Source organism: Saccostrea echinata, unplaced genomic scaffold (assembly GCF_033153115.1).
Source record: "Saccostrea echinata isolate AGI-Se365-2 ecotype Australia unplaced genomic scaffold, CSIRO_AGI_Sech_v1 ptg000028l, whole genome shotgun sequence".
NCBI lineage: Eukaryota > Metazoa > Mollusca > Bivalvia > Ostreida > Ostreidae > Saccostrea > Saccostrea echinata.
The window spans coordinates 2,889,879-2,910,593 of record NW_026889777.1 but is presented as its reverse complement, the minus strand read 5'-3'; the positions used below and the strand labels follow the sequence as shown (position 1 = coordinate 2,910,593).

At 33.3% G+C, this 20,715-nt stretch overlaps 1 long non-coding RNA gene across 1 annotated transcript; it reads left to right on the top strand.

Annotated features, from left to right (window-relative positions):
* Positions 1-498: 498 nt before the first annotated feature.
* LOC133194025 (uncharacterized) lies at positions 499-20,225 on the top strand. The gene is made up of 4 exons (XR_009722032.1): positions 499-555; positions 16,837-17,058; positions 19,620-19,733; positions 19,832-20,225. It is a non-coding gene; the product is annotated as an uncharacterized LOC133194025 (long non-coding RNA).
* Positions 20,226-20,715: the final 490 nt, after the last annotated feature.

The following is a 20,715-nucleotide window of genomic DNA, read 5'->3' as shown; positions in this document are numbered from 1 at the left end:
CACATTTCACATTTCTTAAAAGCATGAAATGTTATATGGTATATATAGCAAAATGAAAATATACTCCTTTTTATGCTGTGGATAAAGAGGTTTATATATATATATATATATATATATATATATATATATATATATATATATATATATATATATATATATATATATATATATATATATATATATAGTTATACAAGAGGCGTGTTATGGGATATTTGGCGTATCTCAGACTCACGTTGTGGGATCCTTAGGTGGTTTATGGGTCATCTATATTTTGACCCATAAACCATGTAGTCTAAACTTCACAGAAATGTTGGAAATGCTATTCCTACCATAAAAAACAAAAAAAATAATTTTTTTGACCCATAAGGATATATAGAAAAATGTCCCACAACGCAAAATCTATTTTTAGAACAGTCGGTCTAAGTCCCTCGCTTTCAACATTTTGTGTATCTATAAATGTCAATTGGAATATCCCACAATACGGTGTAGCGATACACGCAATGCATTGTGGGAGGACAATGGCGGCGTTTAGCAGGGGTAAAGAGCTGTAAGACAGTAAGTATCTTGTTATTATTAGTAGAGCAATTGAATATAACACATATTTATGATAATTAGACGAGAGAACGAGGAACTTTCGAACTTGTTTGATCGTAAGCACAGTTTAAGGTTGGTCGCGGGTTTACTGCATAAAAATTTTTACGGGAAAACATGTTCAGAAAAATTTGATATAATGTTCCTTAGAATTTGCGGCATATTATCTGAAATTTTTATTAAATTTGCCTTCGTGAAGATAAGTAGCTTATCTTCTCTAGTATTATGAAATTCATAATTCTGCCCACAAAGTCAGAATGAACGGTATATTGATATAAACATTCTTCGTGCATTAGAATTAATATGCAGTAACTAGTGATGGGAATCGGTAAGAATTTCATAATCGATGATCGGGCTACTGTAACTAACTAATTATCAATTATAATCGGACATTTACAAAGTCTGTCAATTTAGTTTATCAAATGGTAAGAATGGATGAATAACTACTTTCTGTGGTGGTCCAGCTGTAGTTAGAATAATCTAACTGTGTTTCGGGACAAGCCCTAGTCCTTAGGACAATATTTTAACGATAGAACGTTCGATCTAATCCAGCTGGTTCTTCATTCATTTTGTAGAATCCAAAGTATGTCCATACCCGGGAATTAGCGTTGTTACCCGGGTATGAATACAATGTCTGTTCATCTACGCCATTACGATACACAAATAAGTTAATAGAAAAGTCGCGGCTGGAATATTTGGCTTGAAAACTATTACGCTTGTAAAATAAAATAAATAACCCGATTAATCGGAATAGAAATTTTGTAATCGAGCGCTTGGATTATGCCAACAATCGACTGATTTTCGATTATAATCGATGATTGGAACACCACTAGCAGTAACACTGCGATAGATAATATAATACAAGTAATGTTAGGATGTTCAAGTTCATTATTAAGAATTCAAGTATAACACGGTAAAGGAAAAAAAAAAGTCCACCATTGAATGTTCTTTTTAAGTCAATCGCAATTCAGTATATAGTCAGAACTCTCAAACATTTGTTCTTTCTTGTTTTTTTTTCTTTATTAATTTTTCATCATTAAAAAATGTAAAATACTTGCATTCAGCTTAAACACAGATAGCTTAATTTTGTTATAGAAAAAATTGTACTTGAAGTCTTGATACTTGTATTTCGTAATACATGTACAGTATATTAATATCTGTTTAGAGTGCCATAAAGGTCCGATATGCTGGGTGTTTGTATGAATTCATTTTAAGGGGATGAAGGACACATGGTCACATGACTGTTTAACTACATCATAGTCTCCGTTTATATAAGTGCAATATGTGTAAAGCATTAATTCTTGTATAATTTTTTGACAATTTTTTAACTTTAATTACCATCTTATATAAAAAAATTAAAAAGTTTTTACGTTCTTGTAAACATTAACAAATTATGAAAAAGATTGATCCACTCCTCTGTTTCCCTAAACTGCGTGTCCAACAAGTCGGTGACGTCATACATGATCTGTTAGTACAGCAAGATCATACTCGGTGAACACAGGGGTGGTATTACAGTGGTTCCCGTTTTATCGAATAGTCAAGTTGTCAGCATAGTTTTATCCGAATAGCCGAAAATTAGAATAGCCGATTGCTCCATACCGAGTCCAAAGATAGATGTATAGAGCTACATGTATTGATAATACATCGTAGCTAGCAAATTTCAAGCTTGCACTTAGTTTTCTTTTGACATGTTTACTTAATGACTTTACTAAAAATAATTTATTTCACTTACTTATGAATTTAATATGAAATTTTTTATCAAATAAATTGACGTATAGAGTATATTCTTTGATAGATATTGCCATCTTTCTTCAGCACATGTTTACATTCCTTCTTCGATGGTCGCCATTTTGGAAAAGGAAGTAGACTAAATGCTTGACTAATAACCGTAAACTATTTTTCCCTGGATAGATTGTAAATTGAAAATAAACAAAAATATTAAATATATGTAATTGTTTCCTTTGGATTTGTTTCTTTAATATGGTTATGTATTTTATACTGTGTGTGAGTTTACCAGTCTCGTTCTTGTCTGCTGAAGAGAGATTTTGAGAGCCATGTCGAGAAAGTTGGTATGAATTTTGAGACGTATTTTTATAGAACGAGCCATTTGTGATTTTTACCATAAATTTTGCACTGAAAAGTGAATAAATATTAAGCCAATTTACCAAGTTAAACGATTGAATAGGGTTATTTCATTATCCAAGCAAATTGTCATACACAAGCTAATCAGTTCAATAATTAAAATTTCACGCCGAAAAAATTGTGGATAACTGTCATAATTAACAAGTGCATCATTGAACCCAAGCTGATCACCACAACTGTAATCAAAACATATCTATTTACTATGCCCACTATTGACACAGGTAAGGTGCCTGTGTGCGTCCAGGCGTAACTAATCCCCTCATTGTCGTACTCAAGCCAGTCAAGGTAATTGGTGTCAAACTGTGTAAACAAAGGCTTCACATACGAAGGTGGAGCAGGGCTCGACATTAATTTTTTCCCCTTACTTGTCCAATCGGGCAAGTGACCAAGACATTTACTTGTCCGAACTTCAACTTCACTGGTCCGAAATTTGTTCAATAAAGATACAATACTGTCAACTTGAAAACTAATATAAAGTCCATTACATGTGATTCATTCGTGATGTTATTGATAAATACAACAAACACATAAAAACAAACTTTTATCTAGACTTTCTATCCTGACAACAACATAAATGTTCACAATTATCAAAAAGAACCTAAACTTCGTAACTCGACGTAACTTCATGCCCTCCTTTGCAGTAGTATGCAATTAGTGAACTTCGATCCCGATCAAGTGTGAACTCAATTACATAGCGATCCATATTGGGATCGAAGTTCGTTTTTTTATGTACTGCTTACGTCTTTACCGATGAACTTTCAATAGTCGTTCTTTTTATTATTTGAAGACTTCTTTATATTAAAATGCACTTGTCCAATCGGACAAGTGCCCAGCAATATTCACTTGTCCGTAATTTTTTTTCGCTGGTACCGGACAAGCGTTAATGTCGAGCTCTGTGGAGGTGTGAACAAAGTGCTGATTATCAAAAAACACTATGATAGTCCAAATTTTTGTATGGGATAAAACAAAATTCCAGTATTTTTTCATCAGAATATCAGGTGAAATTATTAATAAATATATAAGAAATGGTTTTGTGCTCTGATATTATATTGAAATAGCCGAAATATTCGTTAAACCGCTATCCGATAAAATGGAAGCCACTGTATTATGTAAAAACAGTTCATAATCAGTATATGATGAAATATTTTGAGAAATGGGGAACACAAAAATTATTTTTGCATGGCTGATGACGGAAATCATATGTAGGTATATCTTATTTCGCTTATTTAGCTTACCTGTGACGTCATAGTTGGTTTTTCTCGTAGTCGAGAAATGTAACATGACACATTTTTGTCATGCTTATGTCCTCTTTAACGATGTCCTGTGAAATAATGAGGTCAGCTTCATCATTTGAAATTTTTACAGTTATTCAATAATTTGAAGGATTTGCATTTCAACGTAAATTAAAAAATATTGAATGATAGAATTTTTTGTAAATTACGTTTTTTATTGTTTAAGTTGTCTTAAAAAGTGCGTAATTTTCCCTATCCAGATGCAGTGTGATAGACAAAACTTGCTTTTTTGAATTTTAAATCCTAGTTATACTCTGAAATAATTTAAAAGATACATGTCCACTTTGATATTTTTTACATATGCTTAAAAAATCCCATTAAGGACAGAGTAATTAGCCCGGAAACATGGAGAATTAAAACTCCACTTAGATACAGTAGGGCATAGTAATTGTCAATCAATATCTCCAAAATAAGGTAAGAAACCTATGATATAACTGCTTTAAGATATGTGGGACATACTTAATTAGAAATATACAAAATATGAAAAAAATTGAATGACAAGTATTTTTTCAGCTCAAGGTCCTTCTCCTCCTTATTATAACATGTTTAACATGCATTTCACTGATAAATCAATTCCTTGCTAGCCTGCTTATAAATAGAGAACAACTTTATTAGATTCAAATACAAAATATTTTTTTAAAAAAGAGGAAAATGCATTTAATTAAATTTCATCCATTTTTAGTGTTTAGGGTTGATGTTATCCTTAAAATAACAAATGTGTTGTTTTTTTTTGGCTGTGATGAGCAAACATGGTGCATTACACACCTTCTCTTCATTGCAAATTTATGTGCATACATACAGCCTTTCAATTTTTCAATGTAGCAATTTACTGAAACCGTTACTTTCATTTTGCATGCCATATTTTTAACACTGAATCAATTTGATTAACCTTTAGTAGTTTAGTATCATATTCAATATAAAATGAATTCCATGCATTTTGCATCACATTTATTATGTTTTATAAGTTTGTTCTTATACATTACACATATAATCAGAGCAGAATTAACTTATAATCCTCTAGGTTCATACATACAGTGTGCGAAACTAATCTGGAGAATGAAATAGCCCATTTGACTATCTCATTTGAAATTGGGATAGACCGTAGACAAATAGGAATGTCCAAAGAAAGTAAATTAGGAAAAAAATGTGCTCTTGTTATTGTTAAATTTTTTAAAATTTATTCATTTATATTCTTATTGAAGTATCTGCTATATATTTTCATGATTATCTAGTGAAAATTAAATATAATCATGCAGTGTTCATGCATTTCACACCCCAAAAAACTGTGCAATTATTCAGACTCGTCGTATATAAACTTCACTCTGCAGACCAGCTAATATTTGTGAAAGACACAAACTCTAATTTCATCTTTATAGCTTTCCCTTTTCTCGGATTCATTATTTTATTTTCAATTTTTTTGGTTGTCTTTTTGTTGATTCAATTTGTGTTTTAATGCAGTGCTTCCTGCAGTCAGGATTTGTAGCATGCCTGATATACATAAACAGCAAGCATTGGGTAAAAATTGTACACCACTAATTCATCGAAAGATGCACAATGTTATAAATTAATAAGTAAAGAGATTTAACAACAGTTCTTTTACCATGTAAAATATAAAAGTATTAAATTATTTTTTCACAATTATTTTGTTTATAATTATGTGTTAAAAATACGAAATGGTCATTCTTGTTCAATCTCATTTTACCCATGGCCAAAATTGGGATAGAGAATTCGGTCTGTTTCAATTCGGATCGGGGTAGACCAATTCAATTTGAGGTAGATTCGGACCATCGGACAGGCGTTAATACTTTCGCACACTGTACATACGCCTCGTATGGACTAGATTCTATTGCTAATTAAAATAATTTTCAGAGAAATAAGCAGGAAGCAATGCAACATCGCCTTTGTGATGTAACTCACGTCATAATCAAATGTGCACAAAACAACCACTCGAATTGTCTAAATTGTGTACCGAAATTGATGACAAAAGCAAACCCGCGACCTACCTTACAAATGACGGATGCTTCAGCCTGAAGCAGCTGTGAAGCATAATTACCAGCTTGTCAACCTCAAAAAAGCACATGCACCGATTCTGAATGCAGATGGCATACTTGGGGTGTTAGTTTTATGTTTATAGTTTCCATACATGTTTAGGCCAAACAAAAAAATATGTTTGTTTACTGTTACATGCCGAAATAAAATAGGGCCGATAGGTAGGATTTTTTTTATTTTATTGAATTTTTTTATACACAAATTCAAATGAATTGGTTGAAAAACAAGACAGTTTTACCATTGTGTGGTGCTTTACTTTTGTTTGGGCTTGCCATATGGCAATATCTTTCTTGCCAACTGCCTTACAGCTACCACACAATGAAAAAAACTGTCTTGTATTTCTTCTTTAATTCCATGTTGCACTAACTATTTCTAGTACTTTCGATTTCAAACGCTTGACTGATTAAGATGCATGTAAAAGTTAAACCGACGAATGAGTGACTTCTGGATTTTTACGACGAAAAAAAATTTGGGTTGCCTATTAGATATAGGGTCAGTCGGGTAACTGTAAACAAACATATTTTTTTTATTATGCCTTACCTCTGATGAAAGAAAGGAGGGAGAACATAATATAGGGCCTACTACAGAAGCATTAGGAAAAACCTCAGTTATAAAACATTTTTTTGCATTTGTTTGAGATTGGCATGATTCAATTCCCACTACGGTTATTTCTAGATATTTGTGGCTTTTCCACATTGCATCTTTTGCCATTTGCTCAATTGCTAAGAGAAGTGTTGCACAACTTTTCATACAAACAGGGTTTTCTAAACATTTTGATCGTGATCATAAAAATTTTTATGACCAGGACCTGGGAAGGGGCCATATCATGTGCTGTATGTGCATACTGCCGAAAAATGGCCCAATGCATTGATGCACTGATGCCATGCAGCACAACACACATTGTTTTCTACTTTGTGAAGTTCATATCAGTCTGCTCTATCGGTACAGTATTCATCGTCGAAGGTAGATGGAATCTGTAATGTATCATATTAAAAAATTGGAACCGACATTCAACATATTTTACATCCATTGGCAAAGAAATGTTGAGTCATTTTGGATGGCTTACCACAGATTTACGAAAAAAAATTTTACCTTACAATGAAAAACCACATCATCGAAGTTTTTTATCTTTGCCTGTCCCTTGATCTCTAAATCGACAATTTAAAAAAAGTGTGTTTGGTTTAAATGTAATTTTCCTAAATACTTGCTGTGGTAGATGACGAATGATTTATGAATTTCTTAGAAACAGAAAAATCACTTTTGCTAGTCAATGTCGAATGATTTGTCAATTCCTATGGCATTCTTTAGCAACTTAAATTTAGGTGTCAAAGATACATGTATATGCATTATTATTAGCACAAAACTATGACATATTTTAGAATGACCTGAATATATTTCCTCTAGACCCCTTAAATTTCAAAATGACCCTGGTTAGTGGCTATAAATAACAGGGCCATTTGCCCGCATCTGTTGTTTTACCTTCCCAGGCACTGTATAACAACTTTTTTTACACTTATAAATAATTGAAATTAAATACAGGTACATTGATATTTTCGGAATTTCCCATATTTAACATGACAAGGATCACGTCAACACATTGCTGTAAAGATCGCTGTATTTAAAGAGGTCTATATGCTGTTTGTTTTATAATTAAATGCATTAAAGTTGACAGTTTGTCAGTTATAATGCTATATTTTCTCACAATAAGCTAGCTTACAATTAAAAAATTTATCATCTTTTAGAAATATATGTATAAAAGTTCCCACAGGTAACAAGGACTTCCTGTGTATACTGTGTGTGTATAGGTATTAACACCATACACGATCAGCCTCTGGGAAAATCTTAGTCCCTCCCCTCACCAGAGAAAACTGTTCGGTTAAAAATATCAGCCTTTAAAACTGGTCGCTGAAGAGGCTACTAGTTCTAAAATGGTAGTGGCCCATACTGATTTTTAACAGCTGGTATTACAGGCACTTGTTTTGGTAATAAATTTTTCAACCCATAGTATGATGATAACACAAGGTATCCAAATCCATATTACATTGAGTACCCCCCCCCCCTTCCCCAAAATTGAACTTATTTACACTTTCAGAGGAAATGCACTGGCAAACTGTTTATTACCATTGTCCTCTACGATAATTTATCTACACAACTATCTATGACATGTTTGTCTTATTTATTAATTTTCTTTTATTTCCGTAAACAGTGTCAAAACTCTGCTCGCCGAGTGCAAAAGTCGACTTTCTTGTCTAGTCTAACTTTCAAGATAAATTTGTTGTAAAGTAAATAAAACTAATCTTTTAGTATATAATATAATTAAAACTAATTTGATATTGTATATTTAACAAGTAATCAAAACTAATTATATAAAAATATATATATATATTGTATACGCAGCTAGGTTTAGGACTCCCATACTTACATCAGCCTATATGCAGAGCTTCTGGAAATCGATTATGACGTCACAATGAAACTGAACAAATAAATCCTAAATACTAATGTTTTCTTTTTCATACACACTCAAATACAGTCTTTTCTCATAACATGATAAATATTGTAAACAAAAATTGATGTGTAACTTATCATGTCATAATAACACTATTTGAATGTAGAATTTAAGCCATCTTGACCTTCCTGCACTGACTAAGATGACGTCACACCCTAGTTTGACAGACAGTTTCTCTGTACTTGAGGCGTAGATCAAGCTATTATTGTAGCTTGTAAATATCAAATTAAAATAAGTGTGATCTGACCAAAACTAAGTCATATTTTTGAATGTATTAATCAATATTTTATAGTCTAATTAGGCCTAAAAAAAATTGTTTGCTTCCTGTAACATTCCCAAAAAATCAAGGGTCGGTAGGTCGGGATTTTTTTTTTTTTTTTTTTTTTTTTTTTTGCTTATGGATAAAAGGGTCAAACATCCCCAGACTGAATTAACCAGGTGTTATATTTAAAGTGGACACCCAAAATGGCTGCTTAGCGGCAGAGAACGAAATTCTAAAAGTTGTGGGTGGAAATTGTTGTTACAATAATGATTACTCTTTATATTCAAGGTAAATGTTGACTAGGATGACATATTTTATATCTCAAATAAAGCTACAATTAATATTTTTTGAATAAATGGAATCAGCTGATCGATCGAACCAAAGAGCAAATGCAGATTTGGCAGGAAAAAAAAATCCGCCGGGGGATAATTTGAATGGGTCGGTCGGGTTACAGGAAACAAACTTATTTTTTTTTTAGGCCTTAAATTGAAAATGTGTAGACCTCATATAAAGCCACAGTAAGGCACATTTATACATTAACTATCTAGAATAACAGGCACAGCCCCTCGAAAATCTCAAAAGTTCAACGATATCTGCTTCACTATAATTTATGAATTTTTATACGCCCGTCTTTAGACGGAACGTATTATGTTATGGCGTTCATGTCCGTCTGTCTGTCTGTCTGTTAGCCTTTCTCGTGTCCGGCTCATAACTTTAATACTATTAGGCCTAGGATTATCAAACTTTGTCAGCTGATACTTCTTTGGTAGAAGGTGTGTCACGCACTAAAAGTAGGTCGTTCTGACCTTTAATTAAGATGCTATGGCCAAATATGGAAAAATCCTGTCCGGCTCATAACTAGAAAACTATTAGATTTATAATCATCAAATTTGGCCAGTTTATGCATCTTAGGTAGAAGGTGTGTCGCGACCTATTTCAAGGTCACTGTGACCTTTAATTTAAGTGAAATTTAAAAAAAAAAAAACTGTCTTTTTACTATTAAATTACACAATCCCAAAAAATGTAGAAGTGTTGCAGTATCCTTATTAAAAAGATGTTAAAATCAAGAAATACTTATTTTTTTCATTATATACTTTACAGCAATCTATAACAAATATAATGTTACAAGAGAAATTCCACCTCTCCCATGGGTGTAATTATCAAGCACTGGTCAAGGAGAATTTTGATAACAGAAAATTGCATGTCAAATTAGCGAGAAATTAGTTTAGTGTGAGGAGCTAACTGGTAGAGCATCTCTGATCAAGCAGGTGTTATCTATATCTCTTGGGAATTGGGCAGAGGAATCAGCCATGTTGGATTAAATAGTTTTTTGTGGGCTAGCCTAACTTTTAAAATGAATTTGGTGAAAAGTAATTAAAACTAATTTGATACAATAATTGTATAATAAACTAATTTGATATTGTATAATAAACTAATAGATAGTCCCTACAAATCTAAGAGTCAAGCAGAAACCTTATTAAAAATGTTGCATGGTATAACAATAGAGACTGGGAGGCGCGATGTTCGGGTCAGGATCATGATGTAGACAACGGAGGACAATACTCGCGCAGCCGAGAATGGTGGTCGGAATATGACAATGATGTGAATGACCGTCGAATGTAGACTAATGTATCTCAAAGACACGCTCACTATTATGAATAGACTTACAATTCATTTTCTGTATTTAGTATTTTATTTTAACATGGTAGTTATTTTGTCATGGAATGTTAGGGGAGTTATGTCCTCTACACTGTGTCTTTCGAACATGCTTGACCATACAAAGTGTGACTTTGCAATTATATCAGAGCATAAGCTTAAAGATAACTTTAATCCGTCAATGTATTTAGATTCTATACATAAAGATTATAAAAGCCTTGTCAAGGTAGACACAGACAGCTATGTAAACCCAAGACTGGCATCTAGCTCGCACTTTGTAGGTAGGGGTGGTGTTGCACTACTCATTAGAAATTCACTTGAGTACTCTGTCAAAGAGGTAACATGTAATGATTCTAACCGTGTGGTTGGAGTTGAAGTTAAAGATAACTATGCCAATGTCATGTATATTTTTGGTGTATACTTACCCGCTGATGGTAATGTAGATTTATATAGGCATGAACTCAATGTTGATGAAAGTCTGTACAATTATTATAGTTCATATGGCATTGTTGTGATTGCAGGTGATTTAAATAGTAGTTGTATTAGCCCCCTCAACACAAACCCTGTTAAGTCTCAGATCCTTTCCAATTTTGTTCAGAGATGTGACCTCTGCTTACCAGGGTCAGACTTCAATATAGAAGGTGAACAATTTACATTCATTCAAAAGTGTACAATGTTAGATTACATTTTCTTCAACAAATCCTTTATGGATAAATTAGTGTCTTATAAAATTTTTGAGGAAGGTAAAATCTGTAGCACCTCAGACCATTTACCAGTTCTTGCTGAACTAAGCTTCAAGTGTTCACACCACTATCTCATACACTCTAACTTTAAAGTAGCGGCATGGCATAAAGCTACGTCTGTTGCTATTGAGTCTTATAGGTCATATATGCAGCAAGATCTTCAGGATATACTCAAGCGTGATATCCAGTCTATCACCGACATTAACAACTTTTACTTTGATTTGTGTTCAATTCTGATAAACTCTGCTGAGCGCAATATACCCCAAGCTGGTTTTAATCCACATACAAGACCGGGATGGACCAAAGAGGTAAAAGAATCCCATGTGTTAGAAAGGAAAATGCGGCGTCTCTGGATTGATGAAGGGAGACCAAGGGGTATGGTTTATGAAACTTATCGAAACTACAAAAGAGCCAAAAGACAGTTCAGAAATGCACTAGATACAGAAAACGAGCGCTATATGAGTGGCGTATACCGTGATCTTGACGAAGCAGCCGACTGCGATATTCGCCTATTTTGGAAGTTGGTAAAAGGACAGAAACGCAGATCTTCCCGTACCTATCCTGAAATTCACGGAGAAAACGGAGTTACCTATAGCAATCCTTCTGGAGTCGCTGAAGCCTTTGCAATGCACTTTCAGAATATTTATACTCCTTCTGATGATTCATCATTTGACCAAGACTTCCATCGCCAAATTGAAGAGAAGTATGCAAATATTGAAAAGCTGTGTGATCATTATAGCGGCGACATTCCCGGTGGCCAAATTACTGTAACCGAGTTAACACCCATCATTCGCAAGCTGAAATACAGAAAAGCACCCGGTGCTGATCGAGTTACATATGAACACATTATTTTCGGTGGCGAATGTGCCCTTGCATGTACTGTAAAAATGTTTAATGCTATTGTGTTGCATGGGGTGATACCTTGTGCATGGAAACGGGGATTCATTGTGCCGCTATACAAGGGAGGGGATAAATCTAAAACTTCGTGCAATAGCTACAGACCAGTCGCTTTATTGTCATGCTTTTTAAAGATTTTTGAAAGTATCATTCATACCCGCATTTCTGAACATGTGTTAATTAATAAATCATTCCCAAATCCCCAACAGCAAGGTTTTCAACAGAAGCTAGGTTGTTTGACGGCATCCTTCAACTTACATGAAACTATTTTTCATAATTTAGAACAGGGTAGCAATGTTTATGTTAGTTTTTTGGATAGTACAAAGCCATTTGATACTGTATGGAGACATGCTCTTTTATTGAAATTGTATGAACTTGGTGTGACAGGAAAACTTTGGTCTATACTAAAGGACTGTCACATTGATACATCCAGTGCTATTATAGTTAATCAATCTCAGTCCAGGTGGTTTCCTGTCCAGCAGGGTGTCAGACAAGGCGGTGTCCTTTCTACATTCTTGTATCTTGTGTACATTAATGATTTGATTAATATTCTAGAACAATCATCCAACTACTCAGGCATTCTTAATATTTCATGTAGCTGTCCCTCACTGGCAGATGATCTAGCATGCATAGGACTTTCACCTGCATCCCTTCAAACAATGCTGAACATTTCATTCGAATATTCCAGGAGATGGCGATTTACGTTCAATGCCCAAAAATCCTGCATTCTGAGATTCCGCGCAAAAAATGTCAGAGTAGACTTCGACTATGTATGGTTCTTGGGAAACGAAACCATTCCTTGTCTGGACAACTGCAATCATCTCGGTATTCTTATCAATGATAAGTGCAATCTTTCAGATAGGATAATTTCTGCATGTCGAAAGGGTAAAAACTCGTATTTCGCCCTTAATGATATTGGATCTCAGTACCTGAACCCTTTAACACTTTCTCATCTCTACAAATCAATTCGGATGTGAATTATGGAATGACATGTCCTCAAATGATTTACATCGCTTGAATGTCTTCCAACATCTAGTGGTCAAAAACGCCCAGAATCTACCTACCAGAACAAGGTCTGACATTTGTGAAAACCTTTTTGAAGTTCTTCCAATACAAGCCGAGATTGATACAAGGAAGCTACTATTTTTTGGCCGTCTGTGTCGCCTGGAATACAAAACTCTGTCTAAGAAAATCTTCTTAACCAGGCTGTTTTCTTACTTGGAGGGGATCGCCCATAAGCAGCTAGGTTTTATTCCTGATATTTTGAGTCTTTTATGCATTTATAACCTTTGCGAATATGTGAGAGAGTGGCTTTCGCTCGGTTCATTTCCATCAAAGTCAGCCTGGAAACAAATTGTGAGATCTGCGACTTTTCGATACAATAAGCTCCGGAGAGACACACGTGTTTCAGGTGACCCAGGATTCATCCGTTTCCGGAAAATATTTCAGGATGGAAATCCGGCTTTATTCTGGCGACTACCCAAAAATTGTTATGAGATTTCGTTGTGCAAATTCATTTGCAAATTAGTCTCCGAATCTCCTCGAGAAACTACAGAAATTTGTTCCCTTTGTGGAACTCTTTATGTTGATCTCTTTAACCATGCATCATGTACTTGTCGTATCACATATGATATACGCAATCAATGGTGGGAGGATGTAATTAACTACTTTGACATCAACTTGTGTGCTGAACTGTGTGCCCTTACAGAAGATGAGCTGTACTTGATTCTGCTAGGCCGTAAGCCGAACACCATTCTATCCGCCTTCCACCTCCGAAACTTCCAGCTACGTAACTTTCGTCTCATTGCCGATTCTTGTGCTCTCTATAAGCGCAATCTTTCCGTACTGCAAATCTGTCAGTGAGGGATGCTTCCCACTCCTTTATATCTTTCTGTTTTCCTAATGTTCATCTATAGTTTTCTTTTTTTTTTTTTTTTTTTTTTTTTTTTTGTTGATAACTCGCAAGGACATAGTGTATGAAGTAAGGTAATGACCACTATTTTGTGGTCTCAAACTTTGTAAATATTTCTTTTTTCTATATATATGTTTACATGCAATTCACCTTTGGATGTGTACGAATTTCAATTCATGTAGTTATATGTTATATATACGATATTCTTTTTTGTGCATTTTGTACAGTATTCATTAATCACTGCAAAGTGGAAATAAAGTATGAATGAATGAATGAGTCCCTACAAATCTAAGAGTCAAGCAGAAACCTTATTAAAAATGTTGCATCAAGATTACAATTTTTTTTTCTTTTTATAAATCTTTGTAACAAATTGAAAAAAAAAAAATCTTTGTTTTCAAATTTAATTTCAGAATGACATAAATATTCATTTTAATTGCACTACAAAGCAGATAGCACAGATCCATTCATCCCTTGGGAGTAATGAGTGGACATGCATCCAGTTAAAGATTAATTAATGAGTTCAGTGTAGGAAGGCTAGCTGTTCTCAATCATTTCTGTTAGAGCATCTCTGATCAAGCAGTTCTTATCTGTATCCTTTGGGAATTAGACAGAAGAACTGCTGGTCAGTTTATAGCATATGTCATTTGATGGCCAGTCTTTTATTTTAAAATTAAATTGGTATAGATTAAGTTGTTAAGACTAAATTGATTTTGTTTAATATGATATTTTTATTTAATTTTTTGAAAATATCAACTAGTAAATTTCAGAGCATCATGTCTCACAAATATGAAAGATGTGTGTGTGTGTCACTGTGTGTGTGTGTGTGGGGGGGGGGGGGGGGGTGCAGATGGGCATTTGTCAAGCTCTAACACTACCAGTTGAGGATCTATAATGTAATATTTGTTATAATGCCTACACCACAGGAAATGTATAAACAAAAATTGTAAGAAATGGAAAAATCTTGGAAATCCTTGTATCAAGGTTGACTTTATTTTCTTGCACTCTAAACTGTTCGTGATAATTGAACAATATTTGACGGGTGTATCATGCTGGGGCACTTTATTATACAAAGGTAGTAACATCCCTACTACTTTGAAAAGTGCCAGGAGCTGGTTGTGCGCTGTTGCTTTTTTCCGTATTTTACCATTATTTCAATGCATATTATGTCAATGTAGGAAGTTTATCAAAAATTTTACATAAATTAATTCTCAGGCATGGGGAAGTTGCTCCCAGCACTTTTCAGGTTAAGGAATTTGTCTTAAAGAAAACAAAATTAATTTCATAGTGAAAAGATATCCGTATATCGTTGTACTTTATGATCTTTGTAGCCATACATATTTTTTGTAATTTTAAACATGTCACTTGACAAACAGCTGATGTAAGTAAAGTTGCTTTGGCCGAACTCGGCAAAGACCTCATATATATGAGGGTTGTCCCAGAAAACACAAACTTTTTGTATATTTCAGAAACTATTTGACCAGAACTAATAATTTTTTGCAAGTTGTTGGAAAATGATATTTTCAGTATTATGACAAAATATTTTAGGCTTGTGATGTCATTAATATGTAAAAACGGCATTTAAAGGGTGTTAAATATCGGTGGTCTGCACACTGCAGTTTATTGACTTTTAAAAGTAGCATTGTCAGTGAATTTTTCTTTATTACCAGGCTATACGGAAATATAATGTCACAAACTTTACCTCCATAAATACTCTTTGATCTAGCTGATATACTTGTGTATGAAAATTCATTAATTTGATATCATTAATGACAAATATGTGACGTTATATGCCAGAACACTTTTAATTAGATATTGTTAAAAATGGTGACGTTTAGTGATAATTTGGAGCACAAATTATTAAGCAGCACTGTCTTTAAAACGGGATAGGACTCTTGCCCATACGATGAAAGAGATATTAGTGCTGGAAGAGACATTTTGTAGACCAAAAGAAATGAAGACAAACTGAAAGTCCTGAGCTTTACGTCATAAGCCTAAGCCAAGGCCATCGTTAAACAATGTGAACTGTTAGGTTTATTATCGGAATTGAGAAATTGTCTATTGAAAGAATTAATTCCACAATCTTTTAGCAACACACGCCATATTTGAGATGCATTACTTGGTAAATAAAATAAAATTAAATACTGTGCCGAATTTATGCTTAAATAAACTAATTTTATCAGAAGCACATTTCCAGAAAAAATTCACAAAAATGTTGATCATGATCTATGCCTATTTTTAACTTTACAGTATTAGTGAAACAAAAGATATTGAAAATGTTCACGTATTTCTGGGACAACCCTCCTACATATGCAAATAGTAGAATTCCCATTAATCAAAACTCATGCTGTAAAAAAAAAATCAACACTATATTTATTTTCTCGGAATATTTTTAGGCGTATTATTTCCTGTGGGCATCCTTAACCTTGCTGCGTTATATTTTTTATTTGGATTTTTATATCTTTACAACAAATTGCAGAGTGTCATGTCTCACTAGGATGACAATTTTTTAGAGTAAAGAATAACATAATTTTCTTGCACTCTAAAATGTGTACGATAATTGAACAATATCATACAGTGGCAGGGATTTTTATTACTCTTGCAAATTGTATGAAACAAAAATTATTTTTGGAAAAATACATTGTGATTCATATATTGTGACTACTATATTGTGATTGTTGCATAAAACCTGTATTGTTCCTGCAGTCCTAATATTTCATCATATATGTTATTATGTTTATATGTAACTTTAAACTTTTTATTTATGGTTTTCATTATCATTTTACAAGCATTGATGCATCTGACAGCTTCCAAAGGCTTGGAAAGTAGGTTAATGATGCAGCTATAGACAACCCCATCTTATGCATGTTATGAGAAGTTAAAAGTGTTAAACAACTACTCCAGGCTTTTTCTTTGCAAGAAGGGATATTGATAGAGGGAAGGAGATCAGATATGACTATGGTGATCCCATGCCCAATGGACAATCTTCCTTGGAGTTCATCACTCATCAGGTAAATATTTAGAATAATGGATTTTCAAATTTGATACGCTGCATCCTCTTTGTAGTGCATTTTTTTTCAATGTTCTTGAGAGGTCAAGAGATGAAAAATGTTTTACCCAACAGTGTTCCAAGTCACACTTACTTTCAGGTCACTAAATGAGGACTTAAAAAAAATTTTGGCCACCATTTCAGAATATTTCACTTGCCATAATGAAAATATTTTGTGAATAACAATAGTAAAACAAGGAACTAACACCCTGTATGTTTTATGTCTTTACTAAATCAAAGATGTAAGGTATTACTGTGACTATAAACAATTTGCTAGGTTTAAGGAAATATTTTTATTAGTACAACCACCCTTATGGTTGTACAGTACACAGAGGAACACAAGAAGACTGATCCTAGAATTAAAATTTATTCAAAAGAAAATACCAAGTTTGACACTTATTGAGACAGGACTTTGCCAGCTGTTTGTCATGTTTACTTATTATTACATAGTATGTACCTAACCCATTAAACAGTCATTATTAATGCTGCCAAAACACTTAATTAGTTGTAATATGCAAGCAATTGACCAAATGTTTCAATAACAAGGTCAGGTTCTAAAAAGTTTATGATGTTTGGATGCCATTCTGTCAGGGACGTATAGTATAGGTCCGTGGTTCCATCAAACTGTATAAGTAGTCACTATTAAAGCATGCTGTCATAACATTACGACTTGATGATTAATGATTTTTTTTGCGGACAAACAGACAGATGGATGCACAGGGCAAAAACTATATACCCCCGAATCTACGATTACAAGGGCACTAAAATTGATGTTCAGCAGATGCAAGTTTCTGAAGTTTACATCACGTACATTGAAATATATTAATTTGTGAACTTTTTTTCCAAGAATAGGAAAATAGCAATTGGTGAAAATGATGAATTAATTAAATTGATGGGGAAAAAACAACATCTTTTTGTGATCCATATTTTAGATAAGACCAAAAAAATAGTCTTGTTTCCTGCTACCAGCCTGAAAAAAAAAATAGGGTAGGTAGGTAGGAAAATTATTTTATTGTATATTTTCATTTTATTTTTTTTTTCGACAACATTTTTTGGATATGAACTAATAAAAGATAAAATTAAACATGTCACAGGTCAATATTGTCTTTTAAAATCAAATTTCATGTCTTTTGACTAAACTCAAGTGGTATTCTATGAAAGTCCACATTTAAAACAAGAATTTCATGAAATGCTTGTTTTGTGTTAACACAGAAAACGATTATGGTGACAGAACGATGAAATTCCGGAAATTCGAGATTTTTTTCTTCCAAAATTTAAAAAAAACAAGACTATTATTTTTTTTGGCCTAAATAAAGTAAATTATTGAAAATAATACCTCTAAGACAAGGTTAGAGTGATTATTATTATTGGATTACAAGATCACCTTGATATGAAATATATGGAGATAACGAACAGTATTCAAGCTCAAAAGTCCATTATACAATACAAAATAGGAGCAGAGCAAACACGGACCTCAAGCTCAAAAGTCCATTATACAATACAAAATAGGAGCAGAGCAAACACGGACCTCCAAACATCAGAGGTGGGATCAGGTGCCATGGAGGAGTGAGCATCCCCTGCCGACCGGTCACACCCGCCGTGTGCTCCTTGTCATGATTGGGAAATAACGGAAAAATCCGTCGACAATTCAGTGTGTAAATAATGGTCTAACAATTAGTATGAAAAACGTCAGTCAGCATTTGACTCAATGATAAATTGTATTTGCTGACAAGGTCATTGTATCGACCATAGAACTTACAAAATGATGACTTTAAATGAGACAGCTGATATTTGATTATATGTACAGGATCACCTCTTTGCCTCATGCTATAATAAATATATTTACCTAGGTTACACATATCCTTAAAGTTCTTAGTATTGAACAATTGCAGTAATTTATACGTATGGATGTTTTTTTTAAAAAGAAATAATTTGCATTGATAATCTCGATAAACAGGACATACTAGTAGAATGTGATATTCATCCTCGACACAAGTATGACACAAAAAAACATTTCCAGTGGGATCTGTTTGCTTTATTATATCCAGTTTCAATAGCTAAAAGGTGTGAAGATAATCTTAACTTTGATATACATTTTTGAAACTTAGTCAGAATTGAATTTCTTAAATAATACGGTAGGTAAAACCCATCAAGTAGATATTTATAGGAAGAACATTTCTGCGAACTTTGAAGTTTAGTATATTTCTTGTTTAGCCTGATCCAAGATCCTTTTATAAATTGTCATAATGGTCCTTACAATTAGGGTCTACCTAATAGGACTTCTCAGTTGATTGTACAATTTACACCTGGGTGACCATTGCCCTTGCTGTTTAGTGTTATATAAAAAAACAATTAGTTTATTTGATATTTTTTATTAATTTATTTTATGTTAAGAACATTTATTTAATAGCATGTTAAATTTCTATTCAAAATGCATCGAAATAGCATACATTAAAGGTATCTGAATGTAGTTGTAGGCATAAATATAATCACAATTAATTTTGTTTTGCACATATATTATAGGAAGCATTTTGGAGGCAAACCCTGTTGCAGCATTTCTACATGTTCCACAGATTGTACAGACTAGTCAGGACCTTGTAAATTCTTATGTTCAACAGCTTAGGCAATTTAGTACAGGTATGTGTAACTCTTCTGAAATATAGGTGGAAATTTCAATACAAGACTTGTAGCATAACTTATATTACATTGTCAGTTCTTCTTTGCATGTTCCTTAGAGTGGATTATTGAGGCAGACCCTGATGGAAAACTTTCACATGTTCCACAAACCAGTGAAGACCATTTTGCAGAATATAAACTTTTTCCGCAGATAAGCCAAGACCCTAATGGTGTTCATGTGTGTGTGGTTAATTATTTGCTCTGAAGCTGATATGTGGACTGAATATAAAACTGTCTTTTTCTACAGTTAAGTCCATCTTAATCTGAAAATACTACCGGTACATTTTGAATTATGCTTTATTATGCAGAAAAAAAAATAATTAGTTTCAAATATGAAAAGTCTGTTGATACACTGCTTTGCAATTCCAAAAGTGATAATGTGATAAGTTTTGATGTGAATATGTGACATGTGCCATTATCAATTTTCATAAATAAAATCAAATACAAAGGCCATTCCAATTTAATGTTTTGCTTGTCGGACCCGCACGCTCTTATTTGAACAAAGCTATACAAATAATATTAATTTAAATCTCTTGCACCTGGGAAATTCTGTGCCAGTTTCTGTTTTATTTCCGCTCTATTTTTGATAATTTAAATCTGTTTACTCTACAAATCAGAAAAAAGTAGAAAAAATATAATTGTCACTCAATTTTTTTCATGTTATGCCTAAAAATTTTGCGTACAAAAAAGTAATAATATTATTATTTAATCTCTTGCCCGCTCTTACTTTTTTCACCAGATGTGCGACGAACAAGAAATTAAATTCGCGTGGTGAAATTATGTTTTATTAAAACTCATTTAAAGCTAACTGTCTTATTTTTTGGATTCATGATGTGATCAATCGAGTGGCTTGCGTGATAATTTGCATAAACGCCGAAGGCGTTTATGCATAAAATTATCACGCAAGCCAATCGATTGATCATCGTCATGAATCCAAAAAACC